The following is a 12,022-nucleotide window of genomic DNA, read 5'->3' on the forward strand; positions in this document are numbered from 1 at the left end:
AGGCAACAAAAGGCTGGGAAGCTCAGGTGACTGCAGTAGTATTTAGCTGCCCCCCATTAATTTTGCTGAGTGTGCATTAACAGTGCTTGTTGAGCCCAGGGGCCAGTGGCGCAATGGATAACGCGTCTGACTACGAATCAGAAGATTGTAGGTTCGACTCCTACCTGGCTCGTGACTTTTGTTGCATGCATTTTGTCCCTCGGCTATTTGAATGAAATTCTTTTTCTCAAGTAATACTCCAATTTGATCATTTTCCAACATATTTCTTAAAGAAAAAGCATTCATTGGAGAATTAGAGCATGGAGCCAGATACTTCTCACATGCTAAGCAAGAGCATTGCCACTTGAACTAATTCCCCATGCTAGACAAGATAAGACATGGGAGCTGCACACACCTATTCAAAGAAATTTCACTTATTCTGATATGATGATGAAGTTTCGACAGCTGTTTTAGATTTCATTCCTTCTCTTTGTCCCTATCATTACCAGTAAAAACAGTGAAAGCATACAAACAGAAATTGTCATCAAACCAGAATTGAACCAGCAACATAAATGCCAGGAGTGCCATTATGATTACCCACTCTACCAGCTGAGATACCGATGGGTGGCTGAGTGAGTTTCTCGTTGATTACAATACACAGGCAACAAAAGGCTGGTAAGTTCAGGTGACTGCAGTAGTATTTAGCTGCCCCCCATTAATTTTGCTGAGTGTGCATTAACAGTGCTTGTTGAGCACAGGGGCCAGTGGCGCAATGGATAACGCGTCTGACTACGAATCAGAAGATTGTAGGTTCGACTCCTACCTGGCTCGTGACTTTTGTTGCATGCATTTTGTCCCTCGGCTATTTGAATGAAATTCTTTTTCTCAAGTAACACTCTAATTTGATCATTTTCCAACATATTTCTTAAAGAAAAAGCATTCATTGGAGAATAAGAGCATGGAGCCAGATACTTCTCACATGCTAAGCAAGAGCATTACCACTTGAACTAATTCCCCATGCTAGACAAGATAAGACATGGGAGCTGCACACACCTATTCAAAGAAATTTCACTTATTCTGATATGATGATGAAGTTTTGACAGCTGTTTTAGATTTCATTCCTTCTCTTTGTCCCTATCATTACATGTAAAAACAGTGAAAGCATACAAACAGAAATTGTCATCAAACCAGAATTGAACCAGCAACATAAATGCCAGGAGTGCCATTATGATTACCCACTCTACCAGCTGAGCTATCAATGGGTGACTGAGTGAGTTTCTCGTGGATTACAATACACAGGCAACAAAAGGCTGGTAAGTTCAGGTGACTGCAGTAGTATTTAGCTGCCCCCCATTAATTTTGCTGAGTGTGCATTAACAGTGCTTGTTGAGCACAGGGGCCAGTGGCGCAATGGATAACGCGTCTGACTACGAGTCAGAAGATTGTAGGTTCGACTCCTACCTGACTTGTGACTTTTGTTGCATGCATTTTGTCCCTCGGCTATTTGAATGAAATTCTTTTTCTCAAGTAACACTCCAATTTGATCATTTTCCTACATATTTCTTAAAGAAAAAGCATTCATAGGAGAATAAGAGCATGGAACCCGATACTTCTCACATGCTAAGCAAGAGCATTAGCACTTGAACTAATTCCCCATGCTGGACAAGATAAGACATTGGAGCTGCACACACCTATTCAAAGAAATTTCACTTATTCTGATATGATGATGAAGTTTCGACAGCTGTTTTAGATTTCATTCCTTCTCTTTGTCCCTATCATTACCAGTAAAAACAGTGAAAGCATACAAACAAAAATTGTCATCAAACCAGAATTGAACCAGCAACATAAATGCCAGGAGTGCCATTATGATTACCCACTCTACCAGCTGAGATACCGATGGTTGGCTGAGTGAGTTTCTCGTTGATTACAATACACAGGCAACAAAAGGCTGGGAAGCTCAGGTGACTGCAGTAGTATTTAGCTGCCCCCCATTAATTTTGCTGAGTGTGCATTAACAGTGCTTGTTGAGCACAGGGGCCAGTGGCGCAATGGATAACGCGTCTGACTACGAATCAGAAGATTGTAGGTTCGACTCCTACCTGGCTCGTGACTTTTGTTGCATGCATTTTGTCCCTCGGCTATTTGAATGAAATTCTTTTTCTCAAGTAATACTCCAATTTGATCATTTTCCAACATATTTCTTAAAGAAAAAGCATTCATTGGAGAATTAGAGCATGGAGCCAGATACTTCTCACATGCTAAGCAAGAGCATTGCCACTTGAACTAATTCCCCATGCTAGACAAGATAAGACATGGGAGCTGCACACACCTATTCAAAGAAATTTCACTTATTCTGATATGATGATGAAGTTTCGACAGCTGTTTTAGATTTCATTCCTTCTCTTTGTCCCTATCATTACCAGTAAAAACAGTGAAAGCATACAAACAGAAATTGTCATCAAACCAGAATTGAACCAGCAACATAAATGCCAGGAGTGCCATTATGATTACCCACTCTACCAGCTGAGATACCGATGGGTGGCTGAGTGAGTTTCTCGTTGATTACAATACACAGGCAACAAAAGGCTGGGAAGCTCAGGTGACTGCAGTAGTATTTAGCTGCCCCCCATTAATTTTGCTGAGTGTGCATTAACAGTGCTTGTTGAGCACAGGGGCCAGTGGCGCAATGGATAACGCGTCTGACTACGAATCAGAAGATTGTAGGTTCGACTCCTACCTGGCTCGTGACTTTTGTTGCATGCATTTTGTCCCTCGGCTATTTGAATGAAATTCTTTTTCTCAAGTAACACTCTAATTTGATCATTTTCCAACATATTTCTTAAAGAAAAAGCATTAATTGGAGAATAAGAGCATGGAGCCAGATACTTCTCACATGCTAAGCAAGAGCATTACCACTTGAACTAATTCCCCATGCTAGACAAGATAAGACATGGGAGCTGCACACACCTATTCAAAGAAATTTCACTTATTCTGATATGATGATGAAGTTTTGACAGCTGTTTTAGATTTCATTCCTTCTCTTTGTCCCTATCATTACATGTAAAAACAGTGAAAGCATACAAACAGAAATTGTCATCAAACCAGAATTGAACCAGCAACATAAATGCCAGGAGTGCCATTATGATTACCCACTCTACCAGCTGAGCTATCAATGGGTGACTGAGTGAGTTTCTCGTGGATTACAATACACAGGCAACAAAAGGCTGGTAAGTTCAGGTGACTGCAGTAGTATTTAGCTGCCCCCCATTAATTTTGCTGAGTGTGCATTAACAGTGCTTGTTGAGCACAGGGGCCAGTGGCGCAATGGATAACGCGTCTGACTACGAATCAGAAGATTGTAGGTTCGACTCCTACCTGGCTCGTGACTTTTGTTGCATGCATTTTGTCCCTCGGCTATTTGAATGAAATTCTTTTTCTCAAGTAACACTCTAATTTGATCATTTTCCAACATATTTCTTAAAGAAAAAGCATTCATTGGAGAATAAGAGCATGGAGCCAGATACTTCTCACATGCTAAGCAAGAGCATTACCACTTGAACTAATTCCCCATGCTAGACAAGATAAGACATGGGAGCTGCACACACCTATTCAAAGAAATTTCACTTATTCTGATATGATGATGAAGTTTTGACAGCTGTTTTAGATTTCATTCCTTCTCTTTGTCCCTATCATTACATGTAAAAACAGTGAAAGCATACAAACAGAAATTGTCATCAAACCAGAATTGAACCAGCAACATAAATGCCAGGAGTGCCATTATGATTACCCACTCTACAAGCTGAGCTATCAATGGGTGACTGAGTGAGTTTCTCGTGGATTACAATACACAGGCAACAAAAGGCTGGTAAGTTCAGGTGACTGCAGTAGTATTTAGCTGCCCTCCATTAATTTTGCTGAGTGTGCATTAACAGTGCTTGTTGAGCACAGGGGCCAGTGGCGCAATGGATAACGCGTCTGACTACGAGTCAGAAGATTGTAGGTTCGACTCCTACCTGACTTGTGACTTTTGTTGCATGCATTTTGTCCCTCGGCTATTTGAATGAAATTCTTTTTCTCAAGTAACACTCCAATTTGATCATTTTCCTACATATTTGTTAAAGAAAAAGCATTCATAGGAGAATAAGAGCATGGAACCCGATACTTCTCACATGCTAAGCAAGAGCATTAGCACTTGAACTAATTCCCCATGCTGGACAAGATAAGACATTGGAGCTGCACACACCTATTCAAAGAAATTTCACTTATTCTGATATGATGATGAAGTTTCGACAGCTGTTTTAGATTTCATTCCTTCTCTTTGTCCCTATCATTACCAGTAAAAACAGTGAAAGCATACAAACAAAAATTGTCATCAAACCAGAATTGAACCAGCAACATAAATGCCAGGAGTGCCATTATGATTACCCACTCTACCAGCTGAGATACCGATGGGTGGCTGAGTGAGTTTCTCGTTGATTACAATACACAGGCAACAAAAGGCTGGGAAGCTCAGGTGACTGCAGTAGTATTTAGCTGCCCCCCATTAATTTTGCTGAGTGTGCATTAACAGTGCTTGTTGAGCACAGGGGCCAGTGGCGCAATGGATAACGCGTCTGACTACGAATCAGAAGATTGTAGGTTCGACTCCTACCTGGCTCGTGACTTTTGTTGCATGCATTTTGTCCCTCGGCTATTTGAATGAAATTCTTTTTCTCAAGTAACACTCCAATTTGATCATTTTCCAACATATTTCTTAAAGAAAAAGCATTCATTGGAGAATTAGAGCATGGAGCCAGATACTTCTCACATGCTAAGCAAGAGCATTGCCACTTGAACTAATTCCCCATGCTAGACAAGATAAGACATGGGAGCTGCACACACCTATTCAAAGAAATTTCACTTATTCTGATATGATGATGAAGTTTCGACAGCTGTTTTAGATTTCATTCCTTCTCTTTGTCCCTATCATTACCAGTAAAAACAGTGAAAGCATACAAACAGAAATTGTCATCAAACCAGAATTGAACCAGCAACATAAATGCCAGGAGTGCCATTATGATTACCCACTCTACCAGCTGAGATACCGATGGGTGGCTGAGTGAGTTTCTCGTTGATTACAATACACAGGCAACAAAAGGCTGGGAAGCTCAGGTGACTGCAGTAGTATTTAGCTGCCCCCCATTAATTTTGCTGAGTGTGCATTAACAGTGCTTGTTGAGCACAGGGGCCAGTGGCGCAATGGATAACGCGTCTGACTACGAATCAGAAGATTGTAGGTTCGACTCCTACCTGGCTCGTGACTTTTGTTGCATGCATTTTGTCCCTCGGCTATTTGAATGAAATTCTTTTTCTCAAGTAACACTCTAATTTGATCATTTTCCAACATATTTCTTAAAGAAAAAGCATTCATTGGAGAATAAGAGCATGGAGCCAGATACTTCTCACATGCTAAGCAAGAGCATTACCACTTGAACTAATTCCCCATGCTAGACAAGATAAGACATGGGAGCTGCACACACCTATTCAAAGAAATTTCACTTATTCTGATATGATGATGAAGTTTTGACAGCTGTTTTAGATTTCATTCCTTCTCTTTGTCCCTATCATTACATGTAAAAACAGTGAAAGCATACAAACAGAAATTGTCATCAAACCAGAATTGAACCAGCAACATAAATGCCAGGAGTGCCATTATGATTACCCACTCTACCAGCTGAGCTATCAATGGGTGACTGAGTGAGTTTCTCGTGGATTACAATACACAGGCAACAAAAGGCTGGTAAGTTCAGGTGACTGCAGTAGTATTTAGCTGCCCCCCATTAATTTTGCTGAGTGTGCATTAACAGTGCTTGTTGAGCACAGGGGCCAGTGGCGCAATGGATAACGCGTCTGACTACGAGTCAGAAGATTGTAGGTTCGACTCCTACCTGACTTGTGACTTTTGTTGCATGCATTTTGTCCCTCGGCTATTTGAATGAAATTCTTTTTCTCAAGTAACACTCCAATTTGATCATTTTCCTACATATTTCTTAAAGAAAAAGCATTCATAGGAGAATAAGAGCATGGAACCCGATACTTCTCACATGCTAAGCAAGAGCATTAGCACTTGAACTAATTCCCCATGCTGGACAAGATAATACATGGGAGCTGCTCACACCTATTCAAAGAAATTTCACTTATTCTGATATGATGATGAAGTTTTGACAGCTGTTTTAGATTTCATTCCTTCTCTTTGTCCCTATCATTACATGTAAAAACAGTGAAAGCATACAAACAGAAATTGTCATCAAACCAGAATTGAACCAGCAACATAAATGCCAGGAGTGACGTTATGATTACCCACTACCAGCTGAGATACCGATGGGTGGCTGAGTGAGTTTCTCGTTGATTACAATACACAGGCAACAAAAGGCTGGGAAGCTCAGGTGACTGCAGTAGTATTTAGCTGCCCCCCATTAATTTTGCTGAGTGTGCATTAACAGTGCTTGTTGAGCACAGGGGCCAGTGGCGCAATGGATAACGCGTCTGACTACGAATCAGAATATTGTAGGTTCGACTCCGACCTGGCTCGTGACTTTTGTTGCATGCATTTTGTCCCTCGGCTATTTGAATGAAATTCTTTTTCTCAAGTAACAGTCCAATTTGATCATTTTCCAACATATTTCTTAAAGAAAAAGCATTCATTGGAGAATTAGAGCATGGAGCCAGATACTTCTCACATGCTAAGCAAGAGCATTGCCACTTGAACTAATTCCCCATGCTAGACAAGATAAGACATGGGAGCTGCACACACCTATTCAAAGAAATTTCACTTATTCTGATATGATGATGAAGTTTCGACAGCTGTTTTAGATTTCATTCCTTCTCTTTGTCCCTATCATTACCAGTAAAAACAGTGAAAGCATACAAACAGAAATTGTCATCAAACCAGAATTGAACCAGCAACATAAATGCCAGGAGTGCCATTATGATTACCCACTCTACCAGCTGAGCTATCAATGGGTGACTGAGTGAGTTTCTCGTGGATTACAATACACAGGCAACAAAAGGCTGGTAAGTTCAGGTGACTGCAGTAGTATTTAGCTGCCCCCCATTAATTTTGCTGAGTGTGCATTAACAGTGCTTGTTGAGCACAGGGGCCAGTGGCGCAATGGATAACGCGTCTGACTACGAGTCAGAAGATTGTAGGTTCGACTCCTACCTGACTTGTGACTTTTGTTGCATGCATTTTGTCCCTCGGCTATTTGAATGAAATTCTTTTTCTCAAGTAACACTCCAATTTGATCATTTTCCTACATATTTCTTAAAGAAAAAGCATTCATAGGAGAATAAGAGCATGGAACCCGATACTTCTCACATGCTAAGCAAGAGCATTAGCACTTGAACTAATTCCCCATGCTGGACAAGATAATACATGGGAGCTGCACACACCTATTCAAAGAAATTTCACTTATTCTGATATGATGATGAAGTTTCGACAGCTGTTTTAGATTTCATTCCTTCTCTTTGTCCCTATTATTACATGTAAAAACAGTGAAAGCATACAAACAGAAATTGTCATCAAACCAGAATTGAACCAGCAACATAAATGCCAGGAGTGCCATTATGATTACCCACTCTACCAGCTGAGCTATCAATGGGTGACTGAGTGAGTTTCTCGTGGATTACAATACACAGGCAACAAAAGGCTGGTAAGTTCAGGTGACTGCAGTAGTATTTAGCTGCCCCCCATTAATTTTGCTGAGTGTGCATTAACAGTGCTTGTTGAGCACAGGGGCCAGTGGCGCAATGGATAACGCGTCTGACTACGAATCAGAAGATTGTAGGTTCGACTCCTACCTGGCTCGTGACTTTTGTTGCATGCATTTTGTCCCTCGGCTATTTGAATGAAATTCTTTTTCTCAAGTAACACTCTAATTTGATCATTTTCCAACATATTTCTTAAAGAAAAAGCATTCATTGGAGAATAAGAGCATGGAGCCAGATACTTCTCACATGCTAAGCAAGAGCATTACCACTTGAACTAATTCCCCATGCTAGACAAGATAAGACATGGGAGCTGCACACACCTATTCAAAGAAATTTCACTTATTCTGATATGATGATGAAGTTTTGACAGCTGTTTTAGATTTCATTCCTTCTCTTTGTCCCTATCATTACATGTAAAAACAGTGAAAGCATACAAACAGAAATTGTCATCAAACCAGAATTGAACCAGCAACATAAATGCCAGGAGTGCCATTATGATTACCCACTCTACAAGCTGAGCTATCAATGGGTGACTGAGTGAGTTTCTCGTGGATTACAATACACAGGCAACAAAAGGCTGGTAAGTTCAGGTGACTGCAGTAGTATTTAGCTGCCCTCCATTAATTTTGCTGAGTGTGCATTAACAGTGCTTGTTGAGCACAGGGGCCAGTGGCGCAATGGATAACGCGTCTGACTACGAGTCAGAAGATTGTAGGTTCGACTCCTACCTGACTTGTGACTTTTGTTGCATGCATTTTGTCCCTCGGCTATTTGAATGAAATTCTTTTTCTCAAGTAACACTCCAATTTGATCATTTTCCTACATATTTGTTAAAGAAAAAGCATTCATAGGAGAATAAGAGCATGGAACCCGATACTTCTCACATGCTAAGCAAGAGCATTAGCACTTGAACTAATTCCCCATGCTGGACAAGATAAGACATTGGAGCTGCACACACCTATTCAAAGAAATTTCACTTATTCTGATATGATGATGAAGTTTCGACAGCTGTTTTAGATTTCATTCCTTCTCTTTGTCCCTATCATTACCAGTAAAAACAGTGAAAGCATACAAACAAAAATTGTCATCAAACCAGAATTGAACCAGCAACATAAATGCCAGGAGTGCCATTATGATTACCCACTCTACCAGCTGAGATACCGATGGGTGGCTGAGTGAGTTTCTCGTTGATTACAATACACAGGCAACAAAAGGCTGGGAAGCTCAGGTGACTGCAGTAGTATTTAGCTGCCCCCCATTAATTTTGCTGAGTGTGCATTAACAGTGCTTGTTGAGCACAGGGGCCAGTGGCGCAATGGATAACGCGTCTGACTACGAATCAGAAGATTGTAGGTTCGACTCCTACCTGGCTCGTGACTTTTGTTGCATGCATTTTGTCCCTCGGCTATTTGAATGAAATTCTTTTTCTCAAGTAACACTCCAATTTGATCATTTTCCAACATATTTCTTAAAGAAAAAGCATTCATTGGAGAATTAGAGCATGGAGCCAGATACTTCTCACATGCTAAGCAAGAGCATTGCCACTTGAACTAATTCCCCATGCTAGACAAGATAAGACATGGGAGCTGCACACACCTATTCAAAGAAATTTCACTTATTCTGATATGATGATGAAGTTTCGACAGCTGTTTTAGATTTCATTCCTTCTCTTTGTCCCTATCATTACCAGTAAAAACAGTGAAAGCATACAAACAGAAATTGTCATCAAACCAGAATTGAACCAGCAACATAAATGCCAGGAGTGCCATTATGATTACCCACTCTACCAGCTGAGATACCGATGGGTGGCTGAGTGAGTTTCTCGTTGATTACAATACACAGGCAACAAAAGGCTGGGAAGCTCAGGTGACTGCAGTAGTATTTAGCTGCCCCCCATTAATTTTGCTGAGTGTGCATTAACAGTGCTTGTTGAGCACAGGGGCCAGTGGCGCAATGGATAACGCGTCTGACTACGAATCAGAAGATTGTAGGTTCGACTCCTACCTGGCTCGTGACTTTTGTTGCATGCATTTTGTCCCTCGGCTATTTGAATGAAATTCTTTTTCTCAAGTAACACTCTAATTTGATCATTTTCCAACATATTTCTTAAAGAAAAAGCATTCATTGGAGAATAAGAGCATGGAGCCAGATACTTCTCATATGCTAAGCAAGAGCATTACCACTTGAACTAATTCCCCATGCTAGACAAGATAAGACATGGGAGCTGCACACACCTATTCAAAGAAATTTCACTTATTCTGATATGATGATGAAGTTTTGACAGCTGTTTTAGATTTCATTCCTTCTCTTTGTCCCTATCATTACATGTAAAAACAGTGAAAGCATACAAACAGAAATTGTCATCAAACCAGAATTGAACCAGCAACATAAATGCCAGGAGTGCCATTATGATTACCCACTCTACCAGCTGAGCTATCAATGGGTGACTGAGTGAGTTTCTCGTGGATTACAATACACAGGCAACAAAAGGCTGGTAAGTTCAGGTGACTGCAGTAGTATTTAGCTGCCCCCCATTAATTTTGCTGAGTGTGCATTAACAGTGCTTGTTGAGCACAGGGGCCAGTGGCGCAATGGATAACGCGTCTGACTACGAATCAGAAGATTGTAGGTTCGACTCCTACCTGGCTCGTGACTTTTGTTGCATGCATTTTGTCCCTCGGCTATTTGAATGAAATTCTTTTTCTCAAGTAACACTCTAATTTGATCATTTTCCAACATATTTCTTAAAGAAAAAGCATTCATTGGAGAATAAGAGCATGGAGCCAGATACTTCTCACATGCTAAGCAAGAGCATTACCACTTGAACTAATTCCCCATGCTAGACAAGATAAGACATGGGAGCTGCACACACCTATTCAAAGAAATTTCACTTATTCTGATATGATGATGAAGTTTTGACAGCTGTTTTAGATTTCATTCCTTCTCTTTGTCCCTATCATTACATGTAAAAACAGTGAAAGCATACAAACAGAAATTGTCATCAAACCAGAATTGAACCAGCAACATAAATGCCAGGAGTGCCATTATGATTACCCACTCTACAAGCTGAGCTATCAATGGGTGACTGAGTGAGTTTCTCGTGGATTACAATACACAGGCAACAAAAGGCTGGTAAGTTCAGGTGACTGCAGTAGTATTTAGCTGCCCTCCATTAATTTTGCTGAGTGTGCATTAACAGTGCTTGTTGAGCACAGGGGCCAGTGGCGCAATGGATAACGCGTCTGACTACGAGTCAGAAGATTGTAGGTTCGACTCCTACCTGACTTGTGACTTTTGTTGCATGCATTTTGTCCCTCGGCTATTTGAATGAAATTCTTTTTCTCAAGTAACACTCCAATTTGATCATTTTCCTACATATTTGTTAAAGAAAAAGCATTCATAGGAGAATAAGAGCATGGAACCCGATACTTCTCACATGCTAAGCAAGAGCATTAGCACTTGAACTAATTCCCCATGCTGGACAAGATAAGACATTGGAGCTGCACACACCTATTCAAAGAAATTTCACTTATTCTGATATGATGATGAAGTTTCGACAGCTGTTTTAGATTTCATTCCTTCTCTTTGTCCCTATCATTACCAGTAAAAACAGTGAAAGCATACAAACAAAAATTGTCATCAAACCAGAATTGAACCAGCAACATAAATGCCAGGAGTGCCATTATGATTACCCACTCTACCAGCTGAGATACCGATGGGTGGCTGAGTGAGTTTCTCGTTGATTACAATACACAGGCAACAAAAGGCTGGGAAGCTCAGGTGACTGCAGTAGTATTTAGCTGCCCCCCATTAATTTTGCTGAGTGTGCATTAACAGTGCTTGTTGAGCACAGGGGCCAGTGGCGCAATGGATAACGCGTCTGACTACGAATCAGAAGATTGTAGGTTCGACTCCTACCTGGCTCGTGACTTTTGTTGCATGCATTTTGTCCCTCGGCTATTTGAATGAAATTCTTTTTCTCAAGTAACACTCCAATTTGATCATTTTCCAACATATTTCTTAAAGAAAAAGCATTCATTGGAGAATTAGAGCATGGAGCCAGATACTTCTCACATGCTAAGCAAGAGCATTGCCACTTGAACTAATTCCCCATGCTAGACAAGATAAGACATGGGAGCTGCACACACCTATTCAAAGAAATTTCACTTATTCTGATATGATGATGAAGTTTCGACAGCTGTTTTAGATTTCATTCCTTCTCTTTGTCCCTATCATTACCAGTAAAAACAGTGAAAGCATACAAACAGAAATTGTCATCAAACCAGAATTGAAC

General features: G+C 40.6%; 13 non-coding genes across 13 annotated transcripts; all 13 read left to right on the forward strand.

Annotated features, from left to right (window-relative positions):
- The first annotated feature begins 99 nt into the window (after positions 1-99).
- On the forward strand, positions 100-172 carry trnar-acg (transfer RNA arginine (anticodon ACG)). Its single transcript has one exon. It is a non-coding gene; the product is annotated as a tRNA-Arg (tRNA).
- Positions 173-737: 565 nt separating this feature from the next.
- On the forward strand, positions 738-810 carry trnar-acg (transfer RNA arginine (anticodon ACG)). The gene has a single exon. It is a non-coding gene; the product is annotated as a tRNA-Arg (tRNA).
- A 1,203-nt stretch (positions 811-2,013) lies between these two features.
- On the forward strand, positions 2,014-2,086 carry trnar-acg (transfer RNA arginine (anticodon ACG)). The gene has a single exon. It is a non-coding gene; the product is annotated as a tRNA-Arg (tRNA).
- A 565-nt stretch (positions 2,087-2,651) lies between these two features.
- trnar-acg (transfer RNA arginine (anticodon ACG)) lies at positions 2,652-2,724 on the forward strand. The gene has a single exon. It is a non-coding gene; the product is annotated as a tRNA-Arg (tRNA).
- Positions 2,725-3,289: 565 nt separating this feature from the next.
- trnar-acg (transfer RNA arginine (anticodon ACG)) lies at positions 3,290-3,362 on the forward strand. Its single transcript has one exon. It is a non-coding gene; the product is annotated as a tRNA-Arg (tRNA).
- Positions 3,363-4,565: 1,203 nt separating this feature from the next.
- On the forward strand, positions 4,566-4,638 carry trnar-acg (transfer RNA arginine (anticodon ACG)). The gene has a single exon. It is a non-coding gene; the product is annotated as a tRNA-Arg (tRNA).
- A 565-nt stretch (positions 4,639-5,203) lies between these two features.
- trnar-acg (transfer RNA arginine (anticodon ACG)) lies at positions 5,204-5,276 on the forward strand. Its single transcript has one exon. It is a non-coding gene; the product is annotated as a tRNA-Arg (tRNA).
- Positions 5,277-6,477: 1,201 nt separating this feature from the next.
- trnar-acg (transfer RNA arginine (anticodon ACG)) lies at positions 6,478-6,550 on the forward strand. Its single transcript has one exon. It is a non-coding gene; the product is annotated as a tRNA-Arg (tRNA).
- Positions 6,551-7,753: 1,203 nt separating this feature from the next.
- On the forward strand, positions 7,754-7,826 carry trnar-acg (transfer RNA arginine (anticodon ACG)). Its single transcript has one exon. It is a non-coding gene; the product is annotated as a tRNA-Arg (tRNA).
- A 1,203-nt stretch (positions 7,827-9,029) lies between these two features.
- Positions 9,030-9,102, forward strand: trnar-acg (transfer RNA arginine (anticodon ACG)). The gene has a single exon. It is a non-coding gene; the product is annotated as a tRNA-Arg (tRNA).
- A 565-nt stretch (positions 9,103-9,667) lies between these two features.
- On the forward strand, positions 9,668-9,740 carry trnar-acg (transfer RNA arginine (anticodon ACG)). The gene has a single exon. It is a non-coding gene; the product is annotated as a tRNA-Arg (tRNA).
- A 565-nt stretch (positions 9,741-10,305) lies between these two features.
- trnar-acg (transfer RNA arginine (anticodon ACG)) lies at positions 10,306-10,378 on the forward strand. Its single transcript has one exon. It is a non-coding gene; the product is annotated as a tRNA-Arg (tRNA).
- A 1,203-nt stretch (positions 10,379-11,581) lies between these two features.
- Positions 11,582-11,654, forward strand: trnar-acg (transfer RNA arginine (anticodon ACG)). The gene has a single exon. It is a non-coding gene; the product is annotated as a tRNA-Arg (tRNA).
- The last annotated feature ends 368 nt before the right edge of the window (positions 11,655-12,022 follow it).

This window comes from Acipenser ruthenus, chromosome 51 (assembly GCF_902713425.1).
Source record: "Acipenser ruthenus chromosome 51, fAciRut3.2 maternal haplotype, whole genome shotgun sequence".
NCBI lineage: Eukaryota > Metazoa > Chordata > Actinopteri > Acipenseriformes > Acipenseridae > Acipenser > Acipenser ruthenus.